Raw genomic sequence first — 8,662 nt, 5'->3', positions numbered from 1 at the left:
TCTTTCTTGCTAAGACTTTGGGCTTAAGACTTTGGCCCTTTGGGGTCCTGTAGCTTTGCCTTTCTAGGCATCCTTCAGTTGCACCCCCCCTCAGAACACAACTTTAGAGAACCCTGAGATTCCCCAGACTGCAAGAACCCTGTGGTATTCAACCCTGCATGTTGTGGTTCCAGTGTGAAATGTCCCTCACAGGCTCAGGCTGAACGTTTCTTTCCCAGCTTGGAGGTTGGGGAATCTTTAGGAGGTGGAGCCTCATTGGAGAGAGTGGCTGGCTGAGGGTGAGACTTGAAGATGATGCCCACCTCTGCTTCCTTGCTGAGCTCTCTGCCTCCTATCTACTCCCCGGAAGCGATCAGCCACCACAAGCTCCACAAATTAACCTTTAGGCTCACCATGCCTTTCTTACCATGATGATCCAAAATACCATATATAATCCAAAATAAATCTGACCTTTCTTTTTTTTTTAATTAATTGCAGACATACTTCGTATGGATACATCATGTGTTGATACCAGCCTTTCCCTCGTCCTTGCTGCCTTTCCAAACTTGTGCCTTTCAGGTATTCTGTCACAGCGACGGGGAAACACCACAGTCTCTTTACCTTTCTGCACTTCATTCTACTCACCGTCGGCGCAGGCCGGTGTTTCCACACCCTAAAGTCAGCCTTCATGTCTGCACCATTTTCCTCTGTGTCCCGAGTGCCTGAAGCAATGTCTGCCACCTAAATAATGAATCCGTTAGTGCCGTGGGCTGGCCTTGGCTCCTTACCGACCACTGTTGGAGTCTGCCCTTCATGAACTGGGTTTCCATTTTCCTCTCTTCCTCCGTCGTCCGCTTCCCCCATCCTCCCATTGTGTAAGTGTGCACAGGTGTGCCGGAGCATGTGCGCCCAAACCTGCGTGTGCAACACAGATAATGAGCGATGTCCTCTCTAATGTCCTCTTTGCCTTTAAGCTAGCTCTCCCTTGTTCCTCATTAGCTAGCTTCCACATTGGTCTGTACAGGAGGAAAAGGGGTTTCCATGTGCAGTGCCTTTGGAAGCAGCTTCCATCTCAGCGCGCCTGCTCCACCCCCTCCACACACAGGAAGAGGCACTGAAGTGCTCCAGCTAGAAGACCTCCTTCGCACTGAAGCACACCCCCTGATGCTTCACTCCTGTCCCTCCCACTCCCAGGGGCTCAGGCCATGCCTCCCTGCTTCCCTCTCTGTCTCCTTTCCTCCACAGCATTCTGCGGAGTCTCAGAGAGGAGCTTCCGTCCCTCCAGACTCAGGGCTGTTGTGCACTGAGCACCAGGCTATTGGCAAGCTGCCAAGACACAGACCTAAAGGGGGCCTCATCCCTCACCCACAGCCGGCCAGAACAACCCCAGGGGCTCATTTCATAACGAACAGGGAGATCTGTGTTGCAGAGTGTATGGCCTTTGACCTTGGAGTCGAGGGGCTCAGATTTAGCCAGTGGTAGTGTTCTCTCGTGTGTGTGTGTGTGTGTGTGTGTGTGTGTGTGTGTGTGTGTGTGTGTGTCGATGTCCCTGGCCTGTCTGGACTCCTCCCCCACCCGACCTTGCCCGTGCCCTATATCAGCTTTTGCCCTGAACTTACCCCTTCCCAGTGCCCATGGTCTACTCCACCTACGGCCTGGACCAATGAGAGAGCACAAGAGGAGGACCTTGTGAGGGAGGAGATGGGGTGTGGAAAACCTGAGGGCAGAATTTTACAGCCATCCAGAGGCCCAGAGTGCAGCTTCCTGGATTCCATAGGAAGCTCCATTTCTCTATCTCTTTGGGGTATTTGAGTGTCTAGAGAGTCGCCAAGTGCTTATGCCCGCTGGCCTTCCAAACTGCCTTCTTGCTCTCTTACCCTGCTGTTCCGTCCACCTGGTACCCATGCCACTCCTCCCACCGCCCCCCGCAGTAGTTTTCTGTCTCCATTCTCCCACCCACCAACACAGAAAAGCTTGGTGAGACCTTTGAAGACCACGGTTCAATCCCTGGCTGTTTCATCTTGGATCTAGGTGTTAATCCCTTTAGACCTCTGTTTCCTCAGCTTTAAAAACGGGCTTTTAATTCTTTCTCCCGGAGTTGTCAAAGTAATGTGTTCACTAGCGTACATTTAAAATTTTTTTTTGTTTATTTTTATTTATTCATTTATCTGAGAGTGACAGACAGAGAGAGAAGAGAGAGAGCGAGAGAGAAAGAGAGAGAGAGAGAATGGGTGTTCCAAAGCCTCCAGCCACTGCAAACGAACTCCAGATGCATGTGCCACCTTGTACATCTGGCTTACGTGGGTCCGGGGGAATCGAGCCTTGAACTGGGGTCCTTAGGCTTCACAGGCAAGTGCTTACCCGCTAAGCCATCTCTTCCAGCCCCTCACTAGCATACATTTTTTCTGAGCAATCCACATGACCAGAACTGAGCAGGATGCCTGGATAATTAAGGCCGAGTCTGGCTGGGAGGAGTGTGCCTCTAGAGTGGCGACAGGAAAATCTCCCAGAACACACACATGTCCCAACAAAGGAGCATTACCACGAATTCCCACCGTCCATTGGGTGGCGCTAATGAGCACATGTGATGGTGACTGAAGGTGAAGGTAGCCTTAGTGGGGTGGATGAGAAAGGTGGTTTTAGATAGCACCACCTAGGACCCCGGGAGGAAAAACCTTTCAGACCTGTCTCTGATCATCCCCAGTCCGTACTCTGAGTGTAGCAAGGCACTTTCTAGATACTGTGGACACAAGATCGCCAGCTCCTTCCAAGCTGAAGTCAACGAGTCTTGGTTCGTGACCCGAACTGGGACACTGGAGTCCGTTTCTCCTCAGCTGGAGGAAGGTTGGCCCAGCTGGGGGAGGGATGAAAAACATGCACCAGGTTCTCCCTCTCCGAGCATTTAAAAAGCAGTAATAAATAGATGAGAGCCTGGGAGGTGTGATTGATTAGTTTTATGAATCACAGAAGAGGCTGTAACTCACGGGAGATCAGGACTGAAGTAAGTTGTAGGGTGCTTGCATTACACGTGGAGATTAATGACTTATCACGCGAGGCCCCGCCGTTAACCTAGTTCACCCACAGCGAGTTTAATAGCAGGGCTGTACAGGCCGATGACGTGAACAAACGCTGCTGGCTTGTGTGTGGCCCTGACTCCCAGTGAACGAGCACCTGTCTGGCTGGAGCGATGAAGGCTCAGGAGCTGTGGATGCCTTCCCCTGGGGAAAAGAAGCTGAGGATTTTTTTTTTTTTCTCTTCCCAGTCTGTTTATTTATTTATTTATTTTTCTCCCAATGAAATGAGCAAGATTTCTCAGGAGGGTTGAAAAATGATGCAATTTTCCGCTTTATGGATCTGACTTTACCTGGGTATTGGGGAATCAAATCTCAGGCCGTCAGCCTTTGCAAGCAAGTACCTTTAACCACTGAGCACCATCTCCCCAGCCACAGATGATGCTATCTATTTCCGTCATTAGTGCCAGCAAGCATTTCCTGAACGTGCCAACCCCTGCATCAAGTGCCTTATAGATTCTCATTGAAGTCCAGCAAATGTAAGGTGTGCATTAGGGAATACATTTTATAGAACAGAAACACAGCAGAAGCTACGGGACTGATGGGAGGACCAGGGGTTATCGGGCCTGGGTGCATCAGCTTCCTTCTCTACTATACTTCCTGCCGCAGAGCTGCAGGTGCTGTGTCTATGCACTAGAAGATGTGGGGCTGGAGAGATGGCTTAGCGGCTAAGGTGTTTGTTTGCCTGTGAAGCCTAAGGACCCAGGTTCAATTCCTCAGTACCCACGTAAGCCAGATGTACAAGGTGGCCCATGCATCTGGGGGTCTGGAGAGATGGCTTAGCGGCTAAGGTGTTTGTTTGCCTGTGAAGCCTAAGGACCCAGGTTCAATTCCTCAGTACCCACGTAAGCCAGATGTACAAGGTGGCCCATGCATCTGGGGGGCTGGAGAGATGGCTTAGCAGTTAAAAGGCGCTTGCCTGTGAAGCCTAAGGACCCAGGTTTGATGCCCCAGTACACAAGGTGGAGCATGCGTTTGGAGTTCGTTTGTGGTGGTTAGAGGTCCTGGCATGCTCATTCTCTCTTCTTTCTCAAAAAAAGAAAAAAAAAATAACCTAAAAGATGTGGATTCTTTGCAGAGGTGCTCTAAAGACTACAGGGTCCTGGTGTGAAGCACTCAGTAGGTGCTTACTTAGAAGTCAGCCAGGAGACTGCTGGATACAAGAAGGGGCGATGGTGTGAGAAGCCCTGATGAGATTCTGAGACAAAGCTGGTTCTGTTCAGGGGTCTGTGGAGCCGGGCCTGGGATTTCAGCATGGTTAGCCAGGAGAAACAGATCCAGGCTGGGGAGGAAGAGTTTGGGATCCAGATGCAGCCCACATGCAAAGTCTCAGGGTGAGAACACCAGCTCATCATATATGCTACAGAGCATGGTCAGGGCAGTTCAGCAGCTAGGCTAAAAGCTCCAGCTGTAGACTCATCCCTGCTTTCCCCGATGCCTGCCCTGACCAGGACAGCAGCTGTCAGAGGTCTCAGCTGACCTTGAATGGGGACAGGAAAGCCTTGACATCCCTTTCTCATTGTCCTGTCTCTGCTCCCTTGACCTGATGGAATAGAGGCTAGGGTCACAATCCCTGTTATTTTGTGTTCAGGTCCAACTCCAAACCCACCTGCTCTGTGGTCTTTGTACCCATTTGAAAAAACCTTGTGATGTACCACTAAGCCATCTCTCCAGCCTCTGTCCATGCCTCTCTATACCCTGGATCCACCTTCTCCTTTGTTACTTTATTTTGTTACACAACGCTTAAACTTTCTATCTTATAAAATCCCCTCCCCACTCTGTTTTTGGGACAGGGTCTTGCTGTGGAGCACAGGCTGGCCTCTGGCTCTTGATCCCTCTGTTTTGAATTCACGAGCTCTGACATTATAGGCGTACATCAGCACTCCCAGCTTATAATGCCCTCATTCATTTTGTCTGCCTGCCTCCCTACCTGCCACTGTAATATAAACACATAGGGCAAGGGTTTTTGCTTAATGCATTTACTTTTGTATCCTCAGTGCTAGACAGTATCTGATACACAGTAAGAGCTTAGTAAACACCAGTGGAACTGATTAGATGAATAAATACTCCTGAGCCTTCAGCGCCCTGGGAGCTGGGGCTTCTACCCTCAACCTCCTGCTCTGTCCTGGGCTGGCTCATGGACTCTGATCCCTGGGCAACTCACCAGGGACTCATCAGCCCCTGACCTGGCCACTCAACTTTGCTCTCTTGATTCAGTTTTGGCCTTTATCCCAGGCTTTCCAGGAAATTCAAACCCAGCTGTTCCTAGTCTTGACTTTGTAGGAGTAACAAAGTTAACCAAGATAAGTTAGGAGTAAACTTATCTCTGAAGCCTTTTGGAAGTCCCACTCTTCTGTGGGGCCCCAGTCATACTGAACAGCCAGCGATACTGGATTTGTCGGCAGTCCTGAGACCATTCAGCAAGCCTTGCATTGGGCCATTGGTCACCAAACCCTTATGATGATGGAGTCGCATTATCCAGGCTTCTGGTTGATTTTACTTCTCCAGGAAAGTGAAGGGCTGTGGGTCACGGCATGGACGCTTGCTGGAATTCCAGCTCCCACTGTTAGAGGGGGAGAGATGCTAGGCATGTCAAACTCTTTGTAGTAAAAGGTTTTCAGTGCCCCGGACTTGTCAACGGAGAGCCTGTGTGCCAGTGACAGAGGAGCCCTGTGGTTGCAGGTCCTACACACAGAATATTGAGCTGAACGTGACGACGGGGGCACAGGGCTTTATATGCTCCAGCTCCACTGGCCCCGGTTGTGAGGGTGCTGAGGTGTTGGGTGATCTTCCCATATGGGACTGACTGACCACCTTTCCTCTGTGGCACTTTTCTCACTAGCCTGGCGACACTTTCAAGAATTTTTTGTTGTTGTTGTTACTGACCCACCATTATACAAAATCCCTGGCCAATTCGCTTGTAAAAAAAGTGTCAAAGGTAAGAAAGGCATACAGAGGCATTAAAAAAAAAAAAAAAGAAGAAGAAAAAGGACTTGAGAGGCCAAACTCACTAAATGGAATGCGGGGCTCTAGATTTGATCTTGAATTAGACAGAACAAACAGCTTATAAAAGACTTTATTGGATCAATTGACAGAATTTGAATAAGCGTGTTGTAGAGGAAGTAGTGTTGTGCCAGCGTTAAAGTGACTGATTTTGCTAATTATGCAATGGTTATGTTAAAGAGCGTCTTGTTCCTAGGACATAAATCCTGATACAGTTAGTGGGAGAGGCATATAAAATCTCTAAATTATTTTCAAATTATTCCTTTAAAATCATGCAAGACAGAGGGGTCGAGAGGACAGGAAGGAGACTGATGAAGTCAAGCAAGTAGGGCGAAGCCACTGGGAAGTCAGGTTAAATAACATATAGCCGTTCCCTGTGGTATTGCAACAACTTTTCTTTCCAGTTAAAATTACTTAAGAAATGGGCTGAGGAGATGGCTCAGTTGCTGAAGGTGCTTGCTTGCAAAGTCTGCAGTCCTAGCCCAGGTGAATCCCCCAATACCCATGTAACGTCCCATGCAGATGCACAGAGTGGCACATGTGTCTGGAGCTCATGGGCGGGGGGGGGGGGGGAGGCAAAAAGCCCTGGTACGCCTATATTCTTTCAGTCTCTCTCCAATAAATAAATAAAACATATATTTAAAAAAAAACAAGAAATTAAGTAAGAACGAAAGAAACTTTGTTCTCAGGGGCCCCTAAAGGGAGCACCAATCCCAAAGGCTCCCAGCCTTAGCTCCCTCAGTTACACAAACAGATCCAGTCTTCCCTGGGCCAGGCTGTGGCAGGGATTAAAGCCACTGACACTTGGGGGGGGGGGGGAGCTTGGCCTGGAGTGGAGGCAGGGGGCCTGCCCTTCCTGTTTGTTGTTGCGTTCTGGAACCCAGGGTCTGGGGCTCCTGCAGACAGCCCGCCAGGCACTGCAGGGGCCTCAGAGACAAGCCTCTGCGGTCCCCTCATCTCTCTCCCGGCTGCCCTCGCTGCTCCCTGGGCAATGCTTGTCTCTCTGCAGAATCCTTCCCAGGCTGCAGCTGTGGTCAGTGAGTTTTGTAGATTAAAAGAAAATCCAGGGGGTGGGGGAGGGTTTCCTGGGGAGATCAAAGAGTCAGCCCAACATAAAAGAAATCTTATAAAACTATATATATTAGGAACAAAACAAAACAAAAACCCTCCAGCCTGGGAGCATGATACATATGTCAGAGCCAATAAGTCCAAGTGTCCGCGATGTGCTCTATAGAGTTGCCAACTGAGGCAGGAATGTTGTCTTGTCCACAACAGTCAGCCGCATAAAAGGGAGATTTTTATGGACTTTGGCATAAGGATGAGGCAGGATTTGTATATCCAAGACTGTCTAGGAACTGATGTGGTTTCCTTTACCCCTACTTTAAAAAAAATAGCCTTATAGGGATATCTAATTAATATTAAAAATACAAATTTAATGTATAGAATTTGAAGAGTTCACGTAGAGGTTTTTTAGCCTATGATATCACCACCACAATCAAGGTAATGCATAGATCTGTCACCACTCACAGTTCCTTTTGCCCCGCTCCCTGGTTTGGCTATTTGTTCATTTATATTTTTGGGGTGTGGGTATGTGTGTGTGTGTGTAGTAAGAACATTTAAAACGAGACTTTTTTCCCCCTCCAAATCATTTTTTTTTTTTTTTGGTGTTTCAAGATAGAGTTTAATTCTAGCCCAGGCTGACCTGGAATTCACTACGTACTCTCAGGGTAACCTCGAACTCATGGCAATCCACCTACCTCTGCCTCGCGAGTGCTGGGGTTAAAGGCATGCACCACCATGCCTGGCTCTAAGCAGAGAGAGAGACAGACAGACAGACAGAAGAGAGACAGACAGAGAGAATGGGTGTGCCAGGACCTCCAGCCATTGCAAGTGGGCTCCAGATGCATGAGCCACTTTGCGTATCTGGCTTCACATGGGTACTGGGGAATCAGACTCTGGTTGTTGGGCTTTGCAGGCAAGATCCTTAACCGCTGAGCCATCTCTCTAGCCCTCCAAGTCAAGTCTTAGGTGCAGAGCACTACTTTGTGAGTGGTAGAGACACTGTTGTGCGGCGATCTCTAGAGGCGATGATTCAGTTCTTTACGTGACTCAGCTCTTCACTTGGTCTCTTCTCTCCAGCCTTCGCCAGCAGCCTCTGCTTCTTTAAGTCTGACTACTTCAAATTCTCACAAATGGAATTGCACAGTATCTGCTCTGTGACTTGTTTCTTTAATTGAGCAGTGTCCCCAATCCTAGGTGTATCCATGTTGCCTCACAAGACAGGTTTTCCTTCCTTCAAAAAAGGTTCAGTAAGATTCCATGGTATGGTTGGCTCTCTGGACTGGCCTCCAAAGACCCTAATTTTGCTTGAGATTTTGTGGTGCCTTCTGCAACCAACAGACAAGCAGTGGCATCAAATACTTTTGCCAACCTCCGATTTCTCAGATTTCAGCAGACTGGAAAAATAACTCAATGGGCCCCAGTCACCCCCGAGAAGGCAAGCTTCCAGATGCCTGAGCAGTGGGAGGGGTCAGTGCTTGATATAACTTGGCGGTCAGCCCTTTTAACTTCCTGATGGCCTATGCTTAGGTCCGGGTGGTGGGTTTGTG

The sequence above is a fragment of the Jaculus jaculus genome, chromosome 8, assembly GCF_020740685.1.
Source record: "Jaculus jaculus isolate mJacJac1 chromosome 8, mJacJac1.mat.Y.cur, whole genome shotgun sequence".
Taxonomy (NCBI): domain Eukaryota; kingdom Metazoa; phylum Chordata; class Mammalia; order Rodentia; family Dipodidae; genus Jaculus; species Jaculus jaculus.
The sequence above is the reverse complement of the archived record's forward strand: the minus strand, read 5'-3'. Positions refer to the sequence as shown.